This window comes from Aegilops tauschii, chromosome 5 (genome assembly GCF_002575655.3).
Source record: "Aegilops tauschii subsp. strangulata cultivar AL8/78 chromosome 5, Aet v6.0, whole genome shotgun sequence".
In the NCBI taxonomy this organism is placed as follows: Eukaryota; Viridiplantae; Streptophyta; class Magnoliopsida; order Poales; family Poaceae; genus Aegilops; species Aegilops tauschii.
Genome location: NC_053039.3, coordinates 447070341 through 447084017, shown reverse-complemented (window position 1 = coordinate 447084017; position 13677 = coordinate 447070341). Strand labels below are relative to the sequence as shown.

The following is a 13677-nucleotide window of genomic DNA, read 5'->3' as shown; positions in this document are numbered from 1 at the left end:
CGTTTCTGGACTGCCAGTCAGGAAATTTTTTATTCCTCAGTGTTGTTCAACGAAGACAAAGTCTTCGATCATGAGCACATTCCTCATGTGGATATGGAATCTCTGCCGTGCTTCGGGCCAGTCCTTAGTGTTCTTTACGATGCTGGACTATTAAATTTCTGCACTGATATATGTGATTGGAATGAAGAGCTCATTCTTCAATTTTATGCAACTCTGCACATCACCGGAGACTCTGAAGATGTGAATTCATGGGTGTTGGACTGGATGTCTGAAAATACTCACTACAAAGCACCAGCTACTGAATTGCTTCGTGCTTTGCCTCTCAGTCCTCCCCTTAAAGCTTCTTGTTGCGTCTACAGTGAACCTGAGCTTACAGATCACTATATGCAAGTGCTGATGAAGCCATTGAAGCCAGGTCAGGCCCCAAGAACAAAATTCCTTGTGAAGGAATTGTTATATGTGCCTCGGACTGTCTATCGCATTCTGACGAAGACATTGAGTCCTATCAAGGGCCACGACTCGAATGAAGAAGAAGTCATTGGCATCATGAAGAATCTGCTTTTCAATATCATTCATGGCGTTCCCGTCAACTTCCATGATTTCTTCATGAGGACTCTGGCCAATGTCGCAATGTCACCTTTTGAGTTGAAGCCTTATGCTCCGTGGATTATGAGATTCATCAGAACAAGGTCTTCACTCAACTACAAAGCTGATACACTGAACCATTGCAGCTACCTGCCCCCGATTGAAGTCTTCAAACGGACATTTTCCTCAGCTGATGAAAAGGGCAAGGCTACTGTTGTTATTGATGAAGGCATTCGTCCATTGGATGGTCAATTTCGCAAGGCCGCATTCTACTCCACCAATGATGACTCTGCCACCCATGACTCTGCCGCCAACGCACCCAAGCAAAATCCTCAAGGCACAGCTCCCAGGGTGATGACTGACCATGAGCTTCTCCTCACTCTTCACCAGAAGGTTGATCGCAATCACAAATGGGTCAAGCGTTAGTTTGGTTCAATTCTTCACAACATGACTGCTACCCACAATGCAGTGAAGAAAAACCATTACTACCTTCATGAAACCCTCAACCGCACCTGGGCTGTTCTGTCGCACATATATGGTGAAGAAGATCTGAAGAAAATGGGTCTCAAGGAAGATTTTGACTGGGCTGCACCTCCTCCGAAGAAGTACAAGAAGGTCAAGACATGAAGACTTGGACGACACTGCGGCAGGCCCTACTACAACAAACGACCCCAACAATGCTGACGCTCCTTCATCAACTTGATATTCTTCAGGGGCGTTAGTCCTCATTTTCGAACCTTTTGGTCATTCGATGACAAAGGGGGAGAAATTTGAGTTAGTCTTCAAGCGGGTCTATCTATATGGGCATTTTTTTCTAAGTTACAACTCTCGTTCTTCTCATGACTTTGTTGGATCGAGTTGTAAACTTAAACTCTATGGTGGCCTGATACTTTTGCCAGTTCTTCTACATGCTTATTCCTCGTTAATGTTATTGCACGCATGCTGAATTACATCAGTCACCATATTTCATCATGCATTTCAAATTCTTCATATATTATGTCAAATGCGTGTATGAATTACAAGATATAGGGGGAGATCTCCATGATTTTACTCTTCAAGTGTGCATTGCTTCAAAAGCAAATTCCTCACTATGCACATCTTCAGGGGAGTTCTTCTATATCTTGCAATCAAATTCCTCAATATCAGTATTTACACTTCATATGTTTATCCCCGTTGAAAACTAAACCTATATTGTCATCAATCACCAAAAAGGGGGAGATTGTAAGTGCATCTAGTGCCCCTTAGTGATTTCGGTGTATTGAAGACTTATAGGTTAAGGAACTAATGTGTTTATGAGTGTACACAGGTCTATAAGTCTATGAGGAGTTTGATATTTACAGAGAAAGTCGACCCCTAAAAATGAAGTTCTTTGACTGAAGACTTTGGATTTCTGAAGACTTTCTGAACACTTTGAAAGTGAAGAAATTGGTGTGACCTTGAAGACTTGGTATTCATTTGAGGAACATGAAGCGTGAAGACTTTTGTTTTCGTACTTTCATTTTCTCTTTCTTGAGTCATAGGAAACACCGTACTGTTAAAGGGGGTCGAGGAAATACTAAGGAAAAATTTCCATGTGATGCTCAACTCAAAATCCTACACCTACCAATCCCTTCGAGTGAAGCCATTGGAAATCTCATACAGTTCAGTCATATTCTTCAGTGACAGAGACGAAGTTCTTCTGGTCTCTGTGGAATTTGTTCTGACTGACGAGTTAGGAATTCGCCAGTGCGGATTGCCTACACAGTGAGGAACATGATAGCCCTGAGGAATTTGATACTCAAATTTCCGACCGTTGCTGTGCTATGCGCCAGCTATCCCAAAATATCTACCCACCTAACGGTCATATCATTCAAGGGCATTTATGTCTTATCATGACGGGCTGCTCCCTAGGCTATAAATAGCCGCCCCCTACAACCACTAGTTGGTTGGCTGCTCCGAGAGATACTGACACTTGTCATTTGAGAGCATCCCATCCTCCGAGGACTTTGAGCGAAAATCATCAAGTGAGGAAAACCCAAACCCAAACACCTACAAACCCCAAGTGATTGAGCATCACTGAAGAGATTGATCCTGCGTGGATCCGACGCTTGTTATCTTTGAAGACCGTGCTTCTTCCAGACGGTTAGGCGTCATGGTCTAGAGCATCCAAGAGGAAATTGTGGATCGCCGAGTGACCGAGTTTGTGAAGGTTTGGAAGTCACCTGAAGACTTACCACGAGTAAGTGGGCGAGGTCTGTGTGACCTTAGCTCAAGGAGAATACAGTGAGGACTGTGTGCCCGGGACTGTGTGTCCTTAGGTTTAAATATCTAGCCGCTCCAACCAGACGTACAACTGAGACAGCAGTTGGAACTGGTCTACCAAATCATTGTCTTCACCAAGCCAACTGGTTCTATTTCCTCAACTCTTTCATTTCCTCATAGCTGTGTTGTGTGCTTGTTCATATCTGTGTTTGAAGACTTTGACTGAAGACTTTCTCTATTTCCTCAGTTTAATTTCTTCAGTTTGTTTGTCTTCATCCTGTGTTATCCTGTGTTTACGCTTTCTGTACTCTGTGTTTGTCTTCATTTCATCATGATGACCATGCCTATGTTCTGCCATGCTTACTCTTGAGTACTTATTCCGCTGCAAGTAGTTCTTCACTAAGGAATTTCCGCACCCGCAAATTCCTCAGTGGAGAATTCATAAAAATCGCCTATTCACCCCCCTCTAGTCGATATAACGCACTTTCACACATGTAAAATAGTGCGGGCCAACAATAATAATATAAATATATAAAAATCCTTGCGTGATTAATTTACGCAAAATAATATATTTAAAGATATGTGGCCTGGCGCCGAAGTCAATGTCGATGCAGGGCGTCGGCGTGATGCGGTAAAGGCGTGGCAAAGCCTGAATTCACATGTCGGTCCGAGTTCCGGATGTGGCGTTCGCCGAACTATGTACGGAAACTGACCGAACCACCACGCGACCGTCGTCAATGCGGCCACCATTTGATAGACCTGTATACAGATAATGGAACAAAACCAGAGTAATAATTCCTTGGGAAAAATAGACCTAAACAAGCAAACTTGCTAGGATTAATAGCACCTGGTTTATTTGTTGTAGCAGTCCGAAAAAAGTGACTCCCAAAATTGGGACTCGATCCGCATACCCATTGCCTGATGGGCAGTGAAGCGACGGCATGGCGATGCTGTTAAAGGTTGGCTCGCCGAGGCAAAGCCCCCAGTCCAGCTGATGTGATGAAGCTGGTCGGCTGACGACGCCGAAGTCTCCGGAGTAGGTTGATGAAGGGATGGCGAAGCCCCTGTTCCAGACGAGGTGACGGAGCAGGTCGGTAAGGAGACGTTGCGGCTGCCATGTCAGCCGATGTATTGAAGTAGTTCGGCTTGATGGGCATCGGCTCGAAGAAGCAACGGTGCGGCCATGCCGATGCAGGTCGTAACTCGTGACGTGGTCAATGCCCGCTTGATAAAGTGATCGTGCGGCGATGCCGGTGTGCCCGCTCCGTGTAATCCGTGGGGCGGCGATGTTGGTGATGATTTATCATTCGCGATGCCAAACTCTTGTTCGGCTTGTCGAGACGATGATCCGAAGAAGTTGAGCTCGGCTCAACAAAGCGACGATGTGTCTAGCGCAGATCGGCAGCCATGGAGCAACATTGTCGGGCTGGTTTGACACCTGCGCGATGGTGAAGATCATATTGGAAAAGACTTTAAAATTAGTAAGATGTGTTTGGGAACAAAACACAATACCCCATACAAAACTTACTTCAAAAAGGATGTCCGAAATCACGTTCATAAAAAAGATGAACTCGGGCCGGATTCGTTCTCGCGCAGAAAACAGATCTGAAAAGTGATGCACTAATCGGAAGGTTCCCGGAGTTCGGACGGTCGAATCGAGCTGAAATCTTGAGGGGTGGTAGATATAGGAATTCCGCAGCCGATCAACGGTTGGATCTTCCAAAGGACGTCCGAGCTAGATGCTGGACACCACGCTCCAAACTCATCCAGATTCCCGTCCAGATTCGACGGGGCTGCGGTATATCGGAGACCGGCGAAGATTGCTCCATCGGAACGCGATGAAATTTTACAGTGCTGTTGTAGACTCAATTCCGCACAATTCCACCGAAGGAATCGTCAAAGCGATGCTCAAGGAGGTGGTAGCGGATACAAGTTCGCTGTTCGGAAAAACAGCACGGTCGTTTGAGGGCAATGTTGACGTCGAGCCCCCGAGCTCCATGGATGATTCCTCCATGATCTTGATAGAGATTGGATTTCATGTCGATGAAGGCCCTCGTCCGAACATGATGATTGGAGGTAGGGCACAGTCCTCGGTCAAGCCAAGATGACCAGTCGAGGCGGCGACGAAGACGCCGACGTCGCAGTTGATGTGCAGGCGAGCCATTGATCCTTTTGCGGACCACACAACGGAACTCTCAATGAAAGCACCATTGTCGGTGTCAAAATCGGAAGATCTCGGGTAGGGGGTCTCAAGTTGTGTGTCATGGATTGATGGGTAACAGGAGACAGGGGACACGATGTTTACCCAGGTTCGGGCCCTCTCTATCGAGGTAATACCCTACTTCCTGCTTGATTGATCTTGATGAATATAGGATTACAAGAGTCGATCTACCTCGAGATCATATGTTGTGGTCTAAGACCTAAGGATATGATGAGTAATGTCATAATAATCTAGCGACTAGCCTGACCTTGGCTTATATAATGTCCAGAGGCCTAGGATAACAAGAGTCCTAGTCGAATACGCCGGTGGAGAGGAGTCCTTGTCTTGGTCACCAAGTCTTGTGGAATCTTCCTCGTGTATACATCGGCTGTCCGAACTGGCCCATGAGTAAACGGCCATGGGGATCCTCGGCTCAATCCAACTGATCGGGAGACGACGTGGTGAGTATCCCCTAGTCCAGGACGCCGTCAGCAGCGTCGTCATCGTCGCGTCCCTTCTTGGAGGTGTTGATTGGTACCGGCGCTTCGGAGTATAGGAGCTTAGTGGAGGATCCCTGGTGGGTGCAGCGGTCGAGAAGCTTCTTCATTTTTTTTGATCCGCCGGTGTTGACATTTGTTTCTTTTCTTTTTCTCTTTCGTTTCTTTTGGGCGTGCCTGTGCTGCTTCCACCCCAGCACCTATCTGGTTGTATCGGTGATGTTTGCTTTGTAATACAGAGCGGGGGAAACCCTATTTCGTAACAAGCATACAAATGGCACATGCATGTCGGGGGAAGCTCATCGGGGCCACGGTCGTTTACATCGGGTGTTTCTTGTGGTGGTTGCTCGTTGGAGCCCAGGAGGCGGCGTCAGAGGTCTTCGATGTTCGGCCAGCGAGCATAGGTGGAGGCAGCAAAGAGATGGAGTAGCGTCGACGCAGTGGTTGGTCGGAGACAGCGCGTGCAGGGGCGCAACGATAATCCGTGGTTGCACGGCAGTGCATGCGGGGAAAAGGGGTGGGCAGCGTGGCCGGTGCGGTGAGGCGGCCGGGCGGTTCGTTGGGACTACAACCGACACGTCCAAGCAGCGACAGTGCGGTGTGGGGAGGCGCAGCCGGTCCTTGGACAGACGGCTAGTCGGCGGGCGGTGTGAGTGGGCTTGGCCGGTTCCTCCAACCAACGGCGGGTCGGAGAGGCGGTGGGACGAGGCGGGGGTGGGGGATGAACATGAACTTGAAGGCGCCCTTAAACTTCAGCGGTTGCATTATATCAAAGTTTGCTGGAAGGGTCTTCGCCTCGTAGATGGAGGGCTTTTTGTAGAGATTAGTTAGTATCACGTAAAAAAATCTGCGCATACAGAAACCGTTGAAGAACCTTTTTTTATTCAACTTTTAAATCATAAGAATTTGTAAATACTTTCATCTTTAAATCGTACTTCCTCCGTCACATAATATAAGACGTTTAGAATTATTTTACGGTTATGGAACCATTGGAGATGTTCTTTGTATCGGTTTCAATCAAGAAAAGAGTTTGTATCGATTCCGATTTCAACCCGTCTGTATTAACAGCACTTCTGCTGGCGCTCCTCCAAGATGAAAATCCGTTGCCGGACGGCGCTCGACATCGACAGCCATGGCCTCGCAGCTAGAGTCACCGCCGCCGTCGCTGGCGCCGGCGAAGTATGGCCCGGTGGCTACCACCACCGCCATCACTGCTATAGCTCAGGGTAGACGACACGGTCCGGTCCGGCGGTCCGGCTCGTGGCCCGCTCGGCTCGGTCCTGGCCCGCTGAAAAAATTGGCCGGTCCGAGCTCAGGAATCCAGCCCGAGAAAACTTCGGTCCGGTCCGGGCTTTAACCGAGCCGACCGAGCGGACCGAAGAACGTGGCGGGGGCATGGCGAGAGCGTGGCCGGGGCATGGCGAGAGCGTGGCGGGCGCGTGGTGGGGCGTGGCGGGGGCGTGCCGGGGGCATGGCGGGGTCGTGGCGGGGGTGTGGCGGCCCAGGCACGGCGGGGGCTGAAGAAACTGTCGCCGTTCATGTCCGCCGCCGCGGGGGGCGTCGTCCGCGCGGCCACTGGACTCGCTGGCCCCGGAAAATATGTCCACTGGATGCGCCCCACTCGGATCTATTGTATGCACCAACGAACACGACGTGGGAGGTCCTGCATCGCCGCATCGGGCATCGTCTTTTTCATCTCCGTCCACCGGCCGTCGTGCCAAATTCGTCGCTGATGAGCTCGCTCTGGTGATCTTCTTGGCTCCTCTATCTCCCTCTGGAACTTCCAAAGCTGCCTCACATCTCCACGACGAGCCCCGCTGCCTCCAGCGCCCTCCCCGCGTCGCCATGCTCCGGCGCGTGCTCTGTGGTGAACTCCGGCCGGTCCAAACGAGCCGCTCAGTCCGGCTCGGGCTTCGTCCCTGCCGGTCCGGTCCATGGAAACAGGACCGTGACCCTGCTCGGTCCGGTCCGGTCCGGACCGCCGACGGCCGGTCCAAAGGACGGCTCGGTCAGGGACCGGACCGGCCCGGACCGTGTCCACCCTGAGCTGAGCTATAGCTGACGATGTCCTGCGGGAGATCTTCCTCCGTCTCCCTTCCCTCCCGAGCCTCGTCCGCGCCGCCCTGGCCTGCCGCACCTTCCTCCGCGCCGTCCGTTCGTCCTCCGGCTTCCGCCGCTGCTTCCGGGCGCTCCACCCTCCCCAAATCCTTGGATTGTACGAAGACCCATGGAAACCATGCATTCCTGCCTTCGTCCCCCTCCGTAGCCTTTCCGACCAAGACCTGACCGCCGCCGTTCGCGGCGCCGATTTCCTCCTCACCCGCATCCCGGAAGACAGTGGCGACCCCGGGTGGGAGATGCACGACTGCCGCTGCGGCTACGTCGTCCTCCACCACAAGGGCACCAAGCAGATCGCCGCCTACAACCCCCTCACGCAGCCGTTGGATATCTTCCCCCGCCCGCCCCAAGAGGCCAACTGCGATTCTCGATACCTTAATTTCCGCATCATCTTCTCCGGAGAGGACCAGAGGTCATTCCATGTGGTCTGTGTCCGTCGCCGCAAGTGGCGCCGGCGCATACGGGTTCGCATCTCTGTCTTCTCACCAGACATTAGGGTGTGGCAGGGTTTCTCGTGGGTAGAGTTCTCGACGACGCAAGCGCAACCAGCTGGGGAGGATGGAGGTGACAACAACAATGCCTACATTAACATTGCTACACTGGTCAATGCATATGATAGGTTATCCCGTTGTTATATCAAGAACCAACCATACATGCTCAACACCTCAATGCCGCATTTATGTCGAATTGATTTGCCGCGGCCCTTGAAAGATATGGACCCTAGACATGTTGAACTTGGTTGGACCAAGGACGGGAAGCCCTGCTTGGCTTGCATAGATGACTTCCATGCAAACAAAGGAACGCTTGCTCTTTGGATGTGGAGAGCCGACGACGGTGATGGTGTTGACAAATGGATGCCACACAAGGTTTTCCCACTGAATACGTTTATCGATGTCACTATGTGTTCGAAAGAGTACATCGTTAATGTAGATTTTGTGGCGGTGATCGATGGGTTTGCGTTCCTGTCTATTGATTATGCTATATACAGTGAGTGCCTCATATCCTTCTGCCCGGAAACAGAGAATGTAAACAAGCTCTTCAGTCATACATTGGACTGCAATATCCACCCCTACATCATGGCATGGCCTCCTTCTTTGGTAGGCAACAAGGTGAGCTCGTCGCCCTTGCTTGAACACGCTGGTGAAATTTCTCCAGACGTTTGGTAAATAAACACTATGCATTTAAGTAAGTTACTTGAAAGGAATACTGGATTTTTGTATAGCTATGAAAATCTGCCATCAGTTTCATATTTTGCAAGTCTGGTCAACTGTTATTTAGTTGGTTACACAGCAATGGCTTAATGCTGAGTCCAGTTACAATAGCACCAGCAACTCATACGTACTAGCTAGTACTATGCTCAATTGCAGATTGTATACCATATTTTAGCCTTTTCCATGTGGTTTGTGCAGCTTTTGTGATATCTGCATTGACATTATCTTTAGGCTAGAAATTTCTCTTCACTAAAATGTTGTCTACACAATGCTTTGTAATCTTTTGCTAAATAAATCTGTCTTGTACCATTTTCTATAAAGATCTATCTTGTACCTTTTTTATATATAAAGATCTATTTTGTACCATTGGAATCTATAAACCTTTGCACAATTTGTCTATATATACAAACACTTGAATCCTTACTTACACAGAAATCATTTTATGCCTCAGGAGGATTTAGAAACCAAAGTTACTGGAGACAATTTGGTGGATGATGGTCCTGTGGTCACCGAAGAAACTCCCTCTGTTCTTGTCACCGCATTGCGGTCATATAAGGAAGCTCTGATTAATGGCAATGGGGCAAAAGTTGCAGAGATAGAGGCATTTCTACTATTTATCGAGGGCGAGAAGAAGTCTCTAGTTGCAGAATAGAAAACCGCGAGACATTGTATCTTAAGGATAAGTGACGGTGTTGATGGCTACAGGAGAAGGGCAGAAAGAGAGAGGCTGTGACAAGTTGAACCAGCCTCTTTGGGATGACCATGTTGTATTTCTTCTGATGAGTCTTGTTTATATGTGTTGGTACTTCAGTTTCTGGACGGTGTGGCGATAACATCATCTGCTAGTTTCATATACTTGTAGGATAGCAAGGGAACACTGCAGGCATAAGCTACGGCTAATGAGGGTAACCATCAGTATGACTATTTGGCAAGAGACCAAATCATGAGCTTATCTTCCCGGAGGTTGCTATTTTACTGTGCATCACCGAGTTGACAGTTGAGACCCACTTTGCTTCTTGGCTTGAGTACTTATCTGCTGTGGATCTACTCTTTTTTATCTCTTCATTGCTCCTGTCCTTGTATGGTTTATCTCAGTTTTTTTTTTTTGAAACGAGGCAAAAGGCTTGCCATTTTCATTGACTAAGAAGAGAGTGAGAATTGCCCGGTTAATTAACGGAAAACCGGGCTAAAACCGATTATCTCAGTTTTATATCCTCTGTAACAGTTTTTTTCCCCATTATGGTTGTTGATTTCCTTCTGCTTGGTTTTACATCTGAAACGGGTAACAATGACTTTGAAAACTAAGAAGTTAATTCTGATGAAACATTAAGCATACAAGGTCCCGAACTGGTGCTTCTTCATCCCCGTTAGTAATTTTAGCTTCTTGATTCAACTAACTTGAGATCGTAGCGTTAATATATATTTTTAGGATATTCAGCCCATTGATGTGGGGGTGCAGGGAAGTGGGTAAAACAATGTATTCATTAATCAGAGGGCTTTTTCACGATACTCATATGACACTGGTGATGTGATGCATAATCAACTTTACTAATCACTTCTGTATCAACCGCTCATCATGTTGATTTCTGGAGTCCCTATGCTCTACAGCCAATAGATTCTTCTAGTATTCATCTTTCTTCTTAACTGCTTAACATCAACAGTTAAGAAAGAAAGATGAATATATTTAGGAACAGAGGGAGTAGTTCCTTTTTGTTACATGTTCTATTAATTATTCTCGTGTGAGTTAAAACAAATCCCAACTTTATCAAACGGGAAAAGAAATTTCCTATGGATGCCCATGAGAAGTCAAAATAATATTTTTGAAGTCCTGGTTGTTCAGTTTAGGTCTTCTGGATCAAGCATGGCAAGTATATTTCATTAATCCCCAGTAATAATTTAGGATAATGTTTTCTAGGCTATGCAGTACTCAAATAACTACATAGTATCCTTTCATCTGAATGAACAAGTGGATATTCTGTACCTAGTAAATCAACTTGTCTTTTCATCTAAATGACCAAGTGGATATTTTGTATCCAGTAGATCAACTTGCATATGTAGACAACGTTTATAAGTTTAGATGAGGTTTCAACTTTCATAAGTTTCGAATTACTTTCAGTTGACTCAAAACGAAATAAGAGAAATGAGCTCTAAAGACAAAAAATCGTTTTTCTGTTAATTTAGTTGGCTCGGTTGTTCTTGCTAAGGGTAAGTTCAGTTTGCAGTTATAGCGTTTGCTTCATACCTCAGAGATTATGCGATTCAATTCCAGTTCTGAGCCTTGTGCCCCTTCCTTCCAAAAATCTACTGCTTACATAGTTTACAGATGATCTTTAATGTGGATGATGACAAAAACAATTGTTAGCTGTGCTGAATGCTTGATCAAGAAATGGGAAGATTAGTCATCCAATACCAAGAGAAAGAGATAAAATCTGGGCCTAGCAAACAATTCCAAGACTTGGCAGCAGATGCTATATCCAGTACTTCTTCCTGAAGGAAGGGAAAAGAACTATTCCATGCACATAACAACATTTTGAGGAGATTTATTTGGACAAATTGGACATATGGGTAATGAATCTCGACTTGACGAGCTTTATTTGTCAAAATAACAACATGCCGCGTATAGATGCTAAATGCATGCTATGAGATTGACCATAGGGAGGCTTAAGGTCTAGTGGCATAGAATGGTAGCTGAGGAGCAAATGCATGATCAAATGGCCCTGTGGTCTCGAGATATGTTGCTCGTGGTGGAGGTGGCGACAAGCGCAATGACCGACTTGTGCTCTTTTTCACTGATGGTGGAGGCGCCGGGAGGCGCAATGGCCACGCTAGCCTCTTTGGCACCTCCGGCGGAGGCTGAGGCAAGCGCAACGGTCATGTCATGCTCTCGTGGTGGAGGTGGTGTCGAGGGCATTGATTGCACCATGCTCTTTTGCGTTGGTGGTGGAGGCGGTGTGCGCAATGGTTGCATCCCGCTCGGAGGTGGTGGCCTTGGTACCGGCGAGATCCTAGCACGGGGTGGGTCCGGCGTCAGAGGTATTTTGCTCTGTCGTTTCACTTGCACACCAACTTTCGGCGCTTTTTGGGCTGCATACCTAGCGCCCGATCCCCTAAAAAGGCCATAAGGGAGCTCCCTTACGGCGGACCTAGCCGATCCCCTAAAAAAGTTAACGGAGTAAAAAATTTACTCCACCTCCCTATTTCCCCAATTTTTTTCCTAAATTTAGTCCAACTTTGCTCGGCCGAGTAAAACTGAGCCTCTCCCTCCCGCGCCGCACTGCCTCTCGCCCCCCCTCCACCGCCATTCATGACCTCCAAGCCGGCCGAATGGATATCCAACACCCCTCGTTCAACCCGCCGTCCGCCAGCGCCGGCGAATTGCCGCCGGAATCCACCGACGCGCCGCCGTCGGTGGCGAAACAAAGTTTGTGGATGAGATAGAACCACTGCATCCAAGCGTCGGCTCCAACTGCGCCAATGGTGTCCGGCGTGGCCATCGCGTCTCCGACAATGGCAGGCCGCGTTCCCGGCACACCTACCGGGGGCAAACGGTCTCGAAAGCCGATGGCGGCGGCGGCGCTCGCTGAGGCGGCCTCCAAGAAAAAGACCGCGGCGCCGGCACGTGCAAGGCCTACGCCTCGTGCGGCAACTCCGGCTGCCCCTACGGCGACTGCTCTGGCGCGAGCGGCGGCCGTGGCCGGCAGCAAAAAACGCGTCCGCCAAGTGCTCGATGAAATGCCAACAAGGTAAATAACTCATGTCCCGTTGGAATTCGATAGTGATTGTTTGTGATCGGTAGTGAGGCTTTATGGTGCTTGCTTTGACATTGTAGAGCGGAGATGGCCACACCCGAATTCCTCGCATCGTTGGAGTCCTCGGCCAATATTGGCCTTGATGATCTTAACTATGGTGACTCGTTTTTCGATCATGCGGCCACCCAGGACATGGAGGATGTCGAGGAGGTGGTGGCCGAGGAGGAGAAGGCGGTGGAGGTGACCGAATCAAGCATCAAGGCCGCAAGGACCCGCACCCAAAACTTCAACAAAAGGAGGACCTTGCACTTTGCGATGCTTGGTGTGCCATCTCCATGGATGAAACGATCGAAACAGATCAAACCAAGACCATGTTTTGGGAGAGGATCACCGACTTCTACAACTCCTCCGCGGACGTGTGATCAAGCCGTACACATGGTTTGCTTGGGCATCGTTGGAGCACCATCCATGATCAATGCAACCGATGGTCCGGTTGCATCGACCAAGTGAACCATGCTCCACCGAGTGGTGTGCAAGTGGCGGAGTATGGCCCTTACATCCAAGAGCTATTCATGCATTGAAACACCAAGTTCGGCCACAAGGCCTTTACTTTGCACCATTGCTACAAAGAGCTATGAAAGAATGAGAAGTGGATCCAAAGAATTGCGGAGACCACTCCGAAGAGTTCAAGGTTGAGCATATCCATTGAGGGCAACGACGAGGTTGATGAAGATGCCAACAATAGACCAGAAGGAAACAAGATCGCAAAAGAAAGAAAGAAGAGGAATGCATTTAGTGGCACTTACAAGGATGAACCTGTGGCAATGATCAAGACAAAGAAGGTGTTGGCGGCCGAATGCAAAGAAGACAAGGTGGAATGAGCTCAGGGCCTTCGAGGATGAGAAGTGGAAGACCAAGATGGCGGCCGAAGAGAGAAAGTTGAAGGCCGAGGAGTGTAGGCTTGCACTCGATGAGGAGACGATTCGTGATGCGAAGAACGCCGAAGAGCGTGCTATCATGTTCATGAGTCCAAACAATGGATAAAACCTCAAGAAAGTATTGGGAGCTCACTCGTG

The 13677-nt window shown here is 48.5% G+C and overlaps 1 pseudogene; it reads left to right on the top strand.

Annotated features, from left to right (window-relative positions):
- The first annotated feature begins 6655 nt into the window (after positions 1–6655).
- LOC109758240 (uncharacterized) lies at positions 6656–10062 on the top strand (annotated as a pseudogene).
- The last annotated feature ends 3615 nt before the right edge of the window (positions 10063–13677 follow it).